The following is a 13258-nucleotide window of genomic DNA, read 5'->3' as shown; positions in this document are numbered from 1 at the left end:
GGACACATATAAAGAGCCATCTGTATCGAAAATGCCATCGGTCGATCCAAAGAAACCGAAAGCTTCACTGCCAAAACCAAAAGTGCAGCTAACTCTGGTCGGTTCCAAGGCCTCAAACCCCTCTGAGCCGAAGAAACAAAAAAAGGACGTAGATACCGACAAATTCAAAAAGGTCATCGAGCCGAAGATTGGGGTGCCAAAGACCAAAGTCAAGGCTGTCGAACCAGCGAAGTCGGCGCCGAAGAAAATCGGCACAGACAAAGTGATCGACCCGAAAGAGGGGGTCGATCCTCTGTCTACGCCTGCGGCCAAAACAAAGACCGGCTCCAAGGACACTGTCGAGTCGACGCAGCCGACCCCATTCGTGTCCAAAGAGGTGTCGGAATCACTCAAACGCATCGGGGAAAAGGCTACAACTGTCGGACCAAAAAATGCCCCAACCCCAAAGTTGGTCGGAAACGTTCCAACCACTCAAACACCAATCAAATTCAGGTTGCCACCGATGGTGCGACCAAAGATGTTCGAACCAAAAAAGGGTATCGGAGCCAATAAAGGAGTGTCAATGGGACTACAGGCTACAGAAGAGCCTGAAGAACAGGAGTCGAGGCAGTTCGACTCAGACACTGGTAGACTATCCTTGTATAAAAGTAAAATAATACCTGAAACACCCATGGAGTCATAGGATTCCACTAAAGAAAAAAAAGGGATTCAACCACATCGCCAGCTCTTGTGGAACCTCTGCAGTCCTATGGACAAGAACCTCACTCTTTTTCACTCACATACTCTGATGTGGATGCAGGGGATGACGAAAACGTGGATGACACTGATCATGTGGACACTGATCCCGATGATCAAACCCAACCATGGGTGGACCCTGCTGACCCAAAAGATCCACAAAATGCCCCTGATACTCATGCATACAATGTAAAGACATCTCCTACCGAGGACACTACTGCCTTTAACGTCCTTATTGAAAGAGCGGCAGGTAACCATTATGTACAACTACATGCTGACCCGGTTGAAGAAGATTTTTTGTTGGACACCTTTTCCACTTCGGAAAGAACCGTCAAGACTCTGCCCATGCTCAAAGGGGTCCTTAAGCCTGCTGGTGACATTTTTAAAGATAACGCAAGGGTATTAAACCCTAGAATTGAAAAAATATATAGACCGGCACCTGTGGACCCTACTTATATTAAAGGACAGTTGCCATTGGACTCATTAGTTGTTTCAAATGCACGTAAGAGGGAGAACTCCCAAACTACGGTGACGCTCCCCCTCCTGACAAGGAGTCAATAGTACTGGAAACTTAAGGAAAAAGAGTGGCAGCGCAGGCAGCTAACATCTGGCGCATTGCCAACACTCAGGCACTCTTAGCCAGCTATGACAGGGCCCATTATGATACCCTTCAGACACTGTTGCAACACCTACCAGATCAGTACAAGGAGGGAGCAGAGCTACTAATCCAGGAAGGCAAGCTTATCACTAATGCTTCCATTAAGTGCGCGCTAGACGCAGCTGACACTGCAGCCAGGGCCATTAACACTAGCGTCCTGCTAAGACGGCATGCCTGGTTGAGAATCTCTGGATTCAAACCAGAAATACAGACTACTATCCTCAATCAGCCGGTTAACCCAGACTACTTATTTGGACCTGAGGTTGACACCACCCTTGAAGATTAAAAAGGGCAACGAGACTGCAAAGTCTATGGGGGCTCTGCAGTCGCAGCAGTTTCGGGGTGGCTCTTTTTGTCGCTCCAATACTAGAGGACCTTCAAGAGGCCAAAACACACAGCAAACAGTGTAATAAAGGAGGTACACAAACCACCTACAATAAACAGAACAGGGGTGGATACCGTGGAAACATCAAAGGAAGAGGAAACAACAATTCCAGATCCTCTGCTAATAACAAACAGTGACGCCCTGTCACTGCCCCCGACCATACACCTGTCGGGGGGAGACTCCAACAGTTCCTGCCGGTCTGGAAATCCATCACCACAAACAGGTGGGTAAGAGACATTGTCCAGTACGGGTACTGTCTAGCGCTAATATCCACTCCACCCAACATACCACCAAGATACCGTCCTATGTCCGCAGAGCACTTACACTTATTGCAGCAGGAGGTCGTCCGCATGCTGCAAAAAGGGGCCATAGAGCTCGTGCCTGTAGAAGACCAAGGCTCAGGGGAGTACTCTCTGTATTTCTTAATACCCAAAAAGGACGGGTCTCTCAGACCCATACTGGACCTCAGGCCTCTAAACAGCTACATTCTGTCGGAGCATTTTCATATGCTCACTTTACAGCAGGTTCTACCGTTACTCAGTCAGGGAGACTTCCTCGCAACACTAGATCTAAAAGATGTCTATTTCCATATACCCATCACACAGACAGTATCTCAGGTTCACTGTTCAAAATCAACATTATCAGTTCAAAGTCCTCCCTTTCGGAGTAACGACGGCACCCAGGGTGTTCACAAAGTGCCTGGCGACAGTGGCAGCACACCTAAGGAGACAGCACATACATGTCTACCCTTATCTGGACGATTGGCTTATTCAAGCAAAGACGGCCCAGCAGTGTGCCAGCCACATGTCCCGCACCATTCATCTCCTTCACAATCTGGGATTCTCGCTGAATTATCCAAAGTCACATCTTCAGCCCGCCCACGTACGACAGTACCTGGGCGCGACAAACACCCTGGCAGCCAAAGCTCAGCCAAATTCAGTGAGGATAGACCGCATGCAATTGCTGATACAAAAATTCAGACCCCCAACACTCTCTTCCAGCCAGAGTGTTCATGCAGTTGATAGGCATGATAGCCTCCTGCATCTTCATAGTCCCGCACGCGAGACTGCATATGCGCCCGCTTCAGGAGTGCTTGGCAAATCAGTGGAATCGGGCTCAAGGACAGTTAAAAGACCTAGTGTTGGTGAGCGGTCGGGCATACAACTCTCTGCATTGGTGGAACCCACAGAACCTTTGCAAGGGCCGACCGTTCCAGGAGCTTGTGCCACAGATTATACTTACGACTGACTCATCTCTCCAGGGATGGGGAGCTCTTGTACTCCACTACACAGTGCAGGGACTATGGACAGCACAGCAAAAGAAGATGCACATCAACCTTCTGGAATTGATGGCAATGAAAGCTTTCAAAGTACACTTGTGCAACAAGGTTGTGTTCCGGTCGGACAACATGACTGCCATGTACTACATACAAAAGCAGGGAGGTACGCACTCTCCACAGTTGTCTCATCTGGCTCAGAGCATGTGGAAGTGGGCCATTCAGAGGAACATCTTCCTCATGGCGGAACACCTCCCGGGCAAAGACAACCAGATGGCGGATCTGCTCAGCAGGCACAGCCACCAGATGCACAAGTGGGAGATACACCCATCAGTACTCCAACATTACTTCCAACAGTGGGGTCATCCACAGATAGACCTATTCGCCACAAGGGGAAACTCATAATGCCAAAGCTTCGCCGCCAGGTTCCCACATCCGCAGTCACAGGGCAATGCGATATGGATGAACTGGTCTGGCAAATTTTCGTACGCTTTTCCCCCAGCACCTCTAATACCGCTAGTGGCACGCAAACTGAGGCAACACTCGATGACACTCATCCTGGTTGCTCCAATGTGGGCACGCCAACCATGGTACACCACGTTTCTAGAACTCTCCGTGGTACCGCATCAAAGGCTGCACCTCACACCCAGGCTTTTGACGCAGAGCCATGGCGACATTCAGCATCCAGATCCGCAACAGCTCAACATGACGATCTGGCTCCTGAAGTCTTAGAATTTGGCTACCTCAACTTGCCGCCAGAATGTATGAATATCATCAAGGAGGCAAGACTGCCCACAACCAGAGCATGCTATGCGGCTAAATGGAAAAGGTTTGTCATATATTCTAACAACAATGACAACCCACTGGATGCATCTATTCAAAACATTATCTGTTATTTGTTGCACTTATACAGATGTAATCTGGCGTACAGTTCCAGTCGTATACATTTATCCGCAATAGCAGCTTATCTTCAGAACAGGCAGCACCTCTCACTATTCAGAGTGCCTGCCATTAAAGCCTTTCTGGAGGGACTCGAAAGAGTAATACCTCCCAGACACCCACCTTCACCAGTCTGGAACCTGAACGTGGTCCTCACCAGACTGATGGGACCACCTTTTGAACCTCTGCACTCTTGTGAGATTCAATTTCTGACCTGGAAAGTTGCTTTCCTAGTAGCCATTACCTCAGTGAAGAGTTAGTGAGCTCCAGGCACTAACCATTCAAGAGCCATTCATACAGGTCCACGCAAATAGTTGTACTACGCACCAACCCCACATTCATGCCTAAGGTGATTTCGCAGTACCACATGAACCAAACCATAGAACTGCCAGTTTTCTTTCCTAATCCAGAAAATGTCGCAGAGATCCCTACACACATTATATGTCAAGAGAGCTCTTATGTACTATATAGACCGAGCAAAGGATTTCTGGAAAACAAAACAGCTTTTTGTTGCCTCTTCTCCACAGCACAAAGGCAACCCCATTTCCAAAGCGGGGATAGCCAGATGGATCGTTAAGTGTATACAGATTTGCTATGCTAAGGCTAAACGCACTCTAACCATTCCTCCAAGAGCACACTCCACACGTAAGTTAGGAGCGTCCATGGCTTTCCTGGGAAATATTCCTTTAGAAGAGAGATGCAAGGCAGCCACATGGTCCACCACACATACATTTACGAAACACTACTGCGTAGATGTACATTCAAAACAGCAGGCAGCTGTAGGGCAGGCTGTTCTCGAAACTCTTTTTCAGACTGCTGCAGCTGGCACGGGCAGCCGCTGCTAACAGGAGGGACTGCTATGTAATCTATGCACAGATATGAATTCAGCAGCCCACATGCCTCGAACCGAATATGCTTCTTACCAGTATTCATCTGTTCTTGGCATGTAGGGCTGCTGACATTCATATCGCCCACCCTCCTCCCCGGCGCCTGTAGCATTCAGAATTACTATATAGCATGTACATCACTCACTGTATTACGCTCCATCTCTGCCACAATGCCGAAAAACAATCTGAGGATGGAGGGGGGTGCCCATGCGCACTGTAGTCCAGAGGAGGAGCCACCTATCTCGTGATACTTCGAAGACTCTTCCAGGACAACAATGTGCAATCATCCGGACCCAACACTAGGCGGCGATCTATGCACAGATATGAATATCAACTGCCCTACATGCCAAGAACTGATGCATACTGGTAAGTAGCATATTCGTTTTGCATTTTAGACATCTGATATTGGGGAGAAAGCCAGTGGTAACCCTATTTCTGTTACTACTTACGGCTGGTGTCTCCCCTTTTGAATTCATCCAGGCGCCAGAGTGGATCTGGAGAATTTTTATTGCAGTTCCCTCACGAGTCAGCAGGTAGCTTTGTGCAGCTCCGCACCGGATCAGTCCTGCTCTGAATGGGACATTGGGGCACTTATATATGCGCCTCTTCTGCATTTCGTCAGTTCATTTGTTTCCATGCTTTCCTACAAGGATTAAGAGCTCCATCAAATCCTGTGACCGTTTTCGGGTTCTCAAATCTCCTCCAGTGCACAAGGGACATTTCCCCTCCTAAAACCACAGGGTTTAAACAATGCAAAGCCTACAGCTGTCATGTGATGGACAGCCACAATATCTTTGTTGCCTCCGCTCCAGGCACAACTCGTCATTGTGCATACTTTGCATGAAGGTGAACTAAAAGGCCTTTTGCAACGTCCAGCCACACTTGGTGTCATTAATGAGACGCGCAGAAACTTCCAAATCTTGTGCCGATAACTATATTGATGAGGGTAAGTGTACCCTTTATGACTAACTTTTTCTGGATCTGCAAGATGCCAGTGACCTGTACACATCACCATACATTGCATTTCTTCTCCTAACTAAGCTATGGCAACCGAACTCTGCCTGCTTAACAGTGATTTGTTGCCCTTTCGGGCTGCAAGATTTTCAGGTTTGAGGCATCACTCAGACCCACTATCAGATGTACTGCTTTGGCATGTATTCCCTAAAGTGAGGAGTCTGTGATTAGAAGCATTTATCTGAACACGTTACTTACCTTTGGTAACTCTCTTTACTCCAGTATTGGAACTTTCATAGATTGTAACACAAACAGAGAACTGTCTGAAAACGACGCACTTTTCACATGCCCCCTATGGGGTGCTCTGTACAACACTGTAATCTGTAGAATCCACAGTAGTAAAAAATGTTTAACCAAATTATAAAACGCATTATTTGTAAATGTTCATAAAGCAAATAGAAATCATTCAACTGGAGAACGTCTTTTTTGAAGTTATCCTTGTCTTGTATTTAATTCTTCAATCTTGGTACATTATTTCATGTACATCCATTCATTTTGATCAGTAGGTCCCAATGCATTTCGGTATAGCAATACCTTCATCAGGGGAATACTACAAAAAAAATTGATACAATAACAATAAGAATTGAAAACACGGGAGCCCCATGCTCCACCTTAAAAGTATAATACTCTCATGCAAGTTTGTCAAAACGAGTACCAGCTTAGCTGTGCCTCCACCAGTGTCATTGAAAACATGACTGAAAACCACCACTGGTGTTTAAACCCAAAAGAACCAATAATATCGGGGTACCTGACTGGATACTATAAACGACTGTGCTGTATCATGATGCCAAAACCTGAGTAATGAGACAGAATAGTAACCGGTTATGCTAACCATATCTTGAGCCTTAGTGTCAACAAGTGCGGAAACCAGCCGCCGCCTACCTCTCCGGATGATGGCTCTCCCCTGCAGTGTGTTGTCCCAAGGATCTTGACTCTAAAGAGGATAAGCGTGACGTTATTAGAGTCCCGCTCAAACGTGTTGACTAAGTCTCCCAACCCTTAGCCTGCGCACTACGCTGCTCTTACCTCGCTATCGGTGCTTCGAGACTTGTCTCGTCGTCTTGCGTTAATGTGCGTTAACTCTAACCCCTCCTAAATGTGTTGCCTGCCGGTTCCGCATAAACACTGAAAACGGACTACTCACTGGCTGTCCAAACTGGAAATGGGCGCCATATTTACCTAGTCAGTCAACTCGGAAAAACGTCTAAAAATAAAACTACTGCAAACCTAAGCTAAAATGCTAACTAAATGTGTAAAAGACTTTCAATGTATGAATAAAGAAAGTGTCCATTGTGCTATGCCCCGCTAAATGAGTGCTGGTTATGACAAAGTTGCCTTCCAAACAATAGTAACAATTTACAATATTATATTAGTATTATAGGAAACATGCAAATTCAATTTTATCATTGAGACCTTGCGGCTCTAACGTATTCAACCTATGGATCCAGTATGTCTCCCTTTGCAATAATTGGCGATTGGTATCAACATGCACATCCTGATTGATGCTTTCTAACACTGTGAAACGCAATTGCGGGATAGTGTGTTGTCTGTCTTTCCAGTGCATTGCTAGGTTGGATTTAGGGTTCCCTGTTCTTATTAGGCTCTTGTGCTCCGTTATACGGACCTTGATTTTTCTTGTGGTTTTACCCACATATACCAACCCGCATGGGCATTTTATAGCATAGACTGCTCTACTCGTATTACAGTCTGATGTATGTCTTAACTGTATGTGTTTGCCTGTCTGTGGATGTGTGAACACCTCCCCTGTCATTACGTTGCCACAATGGCCACAGTTATGACATTTCACCATGCCTCTGTGTCGTACTGAACCTGTATTCATCTGAGAATGTTTCAGTATCTTTTATGTTCTTCGACCTGGTGTGTGCAAACAGTGGCTTGTCAAAAAACACATCTTTGAAATCTGTCTCTTGTTCAATCACTTCCCATCTTTTCAAGATGCTTTTTTTGATCAATCTGCTCGATGTGGAGTGTAAAATACATATTAACTTTCATAGATTCACATGCCTGAATCATTCCCCATTGTCGAGACGGGAGTCTCCGGTATATAAAAAAGCAGTGCTTAGTAGTATAGCAAACTGAAAAGAGGCCTAGGCCCATTTACCTTTTGCAACCCATAGCCTTTGTTATGTAAAAGAGGCCCAAACTTTTCCCTGAACCAATCAGAGCTCCTCACCCTCTAGAACACTCCTGAGACAACATTCTGCCCCTCAGATTTTTCTACCGCACGTTGTGCTAGGGAGTCTCATTTGAGCTCTGCTCAAACTCTTTACTTCTACAGTATTTTGACTTGGATTTGACGTTTTTACATCAACCATGTCTGATAAGGAGAAAGGATTATTTAGAGCTTGTTCCACCTGCTCCAAGAAGAGGCTTTATACAGATGACCCTCACAAGGACTGCATCTACTGTCTTTATCCAGACCATAAGGCAGCCGATTGTAAGGTATGTCGTACCTTTTTGAATAAGACCTAGAGGGATCGTGAGGGAAGTCTACTGATCTGGCTCCAGAAGGTCAAAGCCAGGAAGGAAATCCTCTCAAGTGAGAGTGAGGAGGAATCTGTGGTGTCTAAAATCTCAGAGAAGTAGGTCTCCTCAGACACATTCCTCAGGGGAAAGACCTGAGAAGGCCCCAAAAAAGACCACTCCAGGGTCTTCAGGGCGCAGTCCCTCAAAATCCCCTACAGTCTCATCTAAGGGGGAAGAAGGGTTCTGCTGGTGAGGTGAAAGGAGCAAAATCTACCTCCGATCCACCACAGTCACCTCAGAAGATCAAGATTACCATTAAATGGTCTTCTTCTACGCCTTCTGAAGAGAAGGGTGCTGTTTCAGCTCCGTCGATGGGACCGTCGACAAAAAGGGACCATCGACGACAATAATACCTCCGTCGTCGACGAAAAAGGATAATGTTAAGGCTGGTGAGAACAGCGTCTACGATTTCACCGTCGACTGCGATATCTTCGACGGTTTCACCGTCGACTAGGACGTCGACGACCGTGTCAACGGCGGCGTCGACTAGGACTGTCGTCGACGGCAGCGTCAACTAGGCCGACTACGTCGACAAGGACTGCGTCGACGGTGGCGTCGACGACTATGAATTGGTCGGCAATGGGAATCTCGTCGACTGGCTCGTCGACTAGGGAAAAAAACACCAGAAAAAAGGTTGGTGCCTTGGAAAAAAACCTATAACACCGGAGGTTACATCTCCAAGCAAGGTCTCACCATTGCTGCCATCTCACCTGCTGGAGGAGGAAGATTCGGAAGAAGATGAGTATGGAATTGCCAGTAGCCCTTCGCAATTACAGGTCAAGTACCAAGAAGACTATTCTGAGGAGGAATATGGGGGTTATCAAGAACAACCCCAGGAACAGCACCGATATCGCCAAAAGCAACGGGAGATGACATGTGTGCCATCATCTTTGTAAAATGATCTCCAGGGAATGTTGGAGGATTATAGGAAGAGATACCCAGCGACTCCAGTCGCTCAACAAGCCCTAGAGGCTACTGGTTCCAGGGACGCCGATTTGTAGGAGAGAGATTGTACCGGAACCTACTGCTAGGTCCCCACCGCCGACGACACACCACGATACCTCGGATGAGGATGGTGAGATTGCGGACACAAGTGCAGAATGGCATGACTATATCGCCCCATCACCTTCAACTCCTCCGCAGAGACCAGTAGATTCTCCACCGGAGGACATTAGTGGATTTCATAATTTGATTGAAAGAGCCACTAACATTTGCACTGACCATGACAGAAGAGAAAACGTAATGTTTTCTATGACTTCAAGGACTCCTATCGGAAATCCGTACGATACCTGCCTATAGTGTGTCATATTTGGAAGGAAGGATTAAAGGTCATGGAGACGCCAGCAACGGTAACACCGGTTCTGGCCAGACTGGTGAAGAAGTATAAGGCACCAGTTGATGCTCCATCTTGCCTTTTGGGACATCCCAAACCGGATTCTGTTATCACTCAGGCGGCACAACAGAAATCCAGGAACCCATCTGCTCCGATTGCAGCACCTCCAGACAAAGAGGGCAGAAGGTTGGATAACGCGGGAAAACGGTTTTCATTAATGTCGGCTCTGCTTGTGAGAGCTGCTAATGCCCTCGCTATCTTGGGAAGGTATGACAGGCAGATGTGGTGTGACCAGTCTCCATACGTTAACCTGGTGCCGGATCCAGAGAAGCAGGAGGCGAAGAAAATTCTCATGGAAGGAGAGAGGACTTCGGCTGAAGTCTTAGACTGCGCTATGGATATAGCTGCCACGGCATTTAGATCATTGGGAGGAGCTGCGGTCCTGCGCAGGCAAGGATGGCTGCGAGCGACAGCATTTAGACCGGAGGTGCAAAACAAGATTTTAGACCTCCCTTTCAATGGAGAAGAATTATTTGGGAAACATATTGATGAAACTCTGGAGAGTATCAAGGATACTGATACGGCAAAGGCTCTGAGAACACTGCAATACAGAAAAACCCCTTTTCGTGGCTCCAGGGGTAGAGGATAGTCCTCGTATAGAGGATACCAACAGGGGTGATATTCTTCTTCTAATTAGTCCTCATTGCAGCCTTACCGTCAGCAATACAGCCAGCGTCAATCAGGAGGATATACAAAATCAACTCCAAGAGGACGGGTGGCCGGGGAAAGGACAACACCCGTCGACAATGACCACCTCCGTCTTCCGGCTCTGGCAGATGCTCCCCTGGGTGGAATGATTGCCACTATCTTCACAATTGGCGGAAAATAACAACTGACCAATGGGTCCTCAAAATAGTTCAATTCGGTCACACCCTAGAATTTCTTCAAGCGCCCCCTTGTACGCCACCGATGCACCAGAGAGCCAACCATCTGCATCAACTCCGGCAGGAGATTCGGACAATGCTCCGAAAGGGAGCAATAGAACCGGTACCAAAATCCCAGGTAAACAAGTGGTTTTACTCCCGTTTTTTTCTTATCAAGAAAAACAAGCTCCAGTGGCGCCCCATTCTGGATCTCAGATCCTTAAACGCCTATCTCAAGAAACAATCTTTCAGGATGGTATCTCTGCAGGACATCCTTCCGTTATTAAACCCAGGGGATCATATGACCACATTGGACCTACAAGACGCGTATTTCCTCGTGCCGATACATCCTGCACACACAGTACCTTCGGTTCTGGGTAGCCGGAAGACATTACCAATTCAAGGTACTGCCATTCGGCTTGAAGTCAGCGCCAAGAGTTTTCACGAAATGTCTGGCTCCTTTGGCGGCAGTGTTGAGGAAGCAAAAACATCAAATATTTCCTTACCTCGACGACTTGTTAGTCAAAGCACCATCAAAGGTGCAAGCCAGAGCGTCGACGCAGGCCTGCAAAGACTTATTCGCCGATCTAGGATTGACTTCACGAGGGAAAGTCAAACCTCCACCCAACAAAAGTGATCACATTTTTGGGGGCAATATTGGACACTGAATGTAACAAAGCATTTCCCTCCGAGGAAAGACAACTGAGGATTGTGTCCCTCTTCCAAGACTTGGTAAAAAAGTCTTTCAGTCCGCAGGTACAAATCCTTGCTGACACCAGTGATGCTACAGGCAGCAAAGTGGTGGACACAAAGCAAACGTGTCTCAAGGACTGACATTTCTGGTAAGAGCGGCTTCGCTAGTGGTAACGACGGATGCGTTGTTAGAAGGATGGGGAGCTTTCCTTCAGGACCTTCAAGTCAGCGGTCGTTGGAAGGCACAGGAGCAGCAATTACAAATAAATCTGCTGGAGCTCAGAGCGATCCGCTTGGCATTACTGGCTTTTCTGCCAAGGATAAAAGGTTCGCCGGTGTTGGTAAGAACAGACAACACCACGGCGATGCATTATGTGAGCAAGCAAGGGGGGACGAGATCTCTCCCTGTCTCAGGAAGCCCAGGAGATATGGGAATGGGCTCTTCAGCAAGGAATATCCTTGGCAGCAGAACACCTCCCGGGGGATCAGAACGTCAAGGCGGATACACTCAGCAGGCTAAAATCCTCCGGCAACGAATGGGAGCTAGACCAGGCGATCCTGGACAGTGTCTTTCGAAGATGGGGAACACCGATAGTGGACCTCTTCGCTACAAGGGAAAACAGAAAAGGCCAGTACTTCGCAAGCTGGCTTCCCCAGAAGGGATCTTGGGGGAATGAGTTTTCCATGGCATGGTCGGGCATCTTTGCCTACGGTTTTCCTCCAATTACTCTTCTCCCCCGCGTACTGGTGAAGATCAAGAAAGAGCCGTGCAGGCTGATCCTAGTAGCCCCGTGGTGGCCCAGACAACACTGGTTCACGGAACTACTGCTGCTGTCGGAGGACCGTCCAATTCGGTTGTGCCTAATTCCATTGCTTCTGACAATGTCCAAGGGGCAGGTGCTCCATCCTGACCCGAAATCCTTGCGATTAGCAGCCTTTCTCCTGAACACTGAGTTTAGCCATCTGAATATCTCACACGAATGTAGGGAGATCCTGTCCAAGGCCAGAGCGGAGAGTACCAACAAAACCTACAGGATGAAATGGAAGAGGTTTTGTCTGTGGTGTAAGACATGATGTTCATCCTCTGACTGCTGCACCTCATCAAATTATACCTTACATTCTGCTGTTAGCAAAGTCAGGATTAGCACACGCCTCCATCAAGGTGCCCTTGGCTGCGTTATCCCGCTACAGGAGGTCATTGTCAGGCCCATCTTTATGGTCCTCAAGGATTATCAAACAATTTATGAAAGGGATATTCAGAGTCTTTCCACCAGTAAAGCCTCCACCACCATTATGGAATCGGAATATTGTACTCCCTCAATTGATGAAGCCACCATTTGAACCTATGTTTTTGATAAACAAGGGAACCCCACTTAGTAGAACCTGGGGTGGAATGATGCTTTTTGAAGGCACAATGGTTCAGTTTTTGGCCTGATTAGGTCCTGGAGAAAAAAGGTCTGAGTAGCGAGTATTTAATAAACGCTGGGGAGCAAAGACTGTAGGTATTGGTAGAAAAATTATTTATTTTAATCTTTTCTTTTTCATAGAGTATACATAAATATTTATACTGTATTTCAGGTGCTCAGGTGAATAATACGGTGCAGGACGTGACGAAAGTGAACAAAGTGAACGAACTGTCACACAACAATAAGGTTAAAAAACAATTATATACAATAGAATGAGTGCAAAATCCTTGGGTATGTCGACGGCGTTTCGATCTATATGGCTTTAGATCATCATCAGGACTGATGAGCTTCCTGAAACTGTAAGAGTTGGTATTTTAGTTACACATTTTAAACCTACATATTTATTTGTTTGGGCTTGCATTTATTGTGCTCCCCGGGGTTGGTGAAATAACATGCACATGT

The 13258-nt window shown here is 46.9% G+C and overlaps 1 protein-coding gene across 1 annotated transcript in view; it reads left to right on the top strand.

Moving 5' to 3' along the window:
* The window catches only part of IPO5 (importin 5), a 397964-nt gene that overhangs the window by 195501 nt on the left and 189205 nt on the right, over window positions 1-13258 (top strand). The window lies entirely within an intron of this gene.

This window comes from Lissotriton vulgaris, assembly GCF_964263255.1.
Source record: "Lissotriton vulgaris chromosome 8 unlocalized genomic scaffold, aLisVul1.2 SUPER_8_unloc_1, whole genome shotgun sequence".
In the NCBI taxonomy this organism is placed as follows: domain Eukaryota; kingdom Metazoa; phylum Chordata; class Amphibia; order Caudata; family Salamandridae; genus Lissotriton; species Lissotriton vulgaris.
Note: the sequence above shows the minus strand (reverse complement) of the source record. Positions and strands in the feature narration are given on the sequence as shown.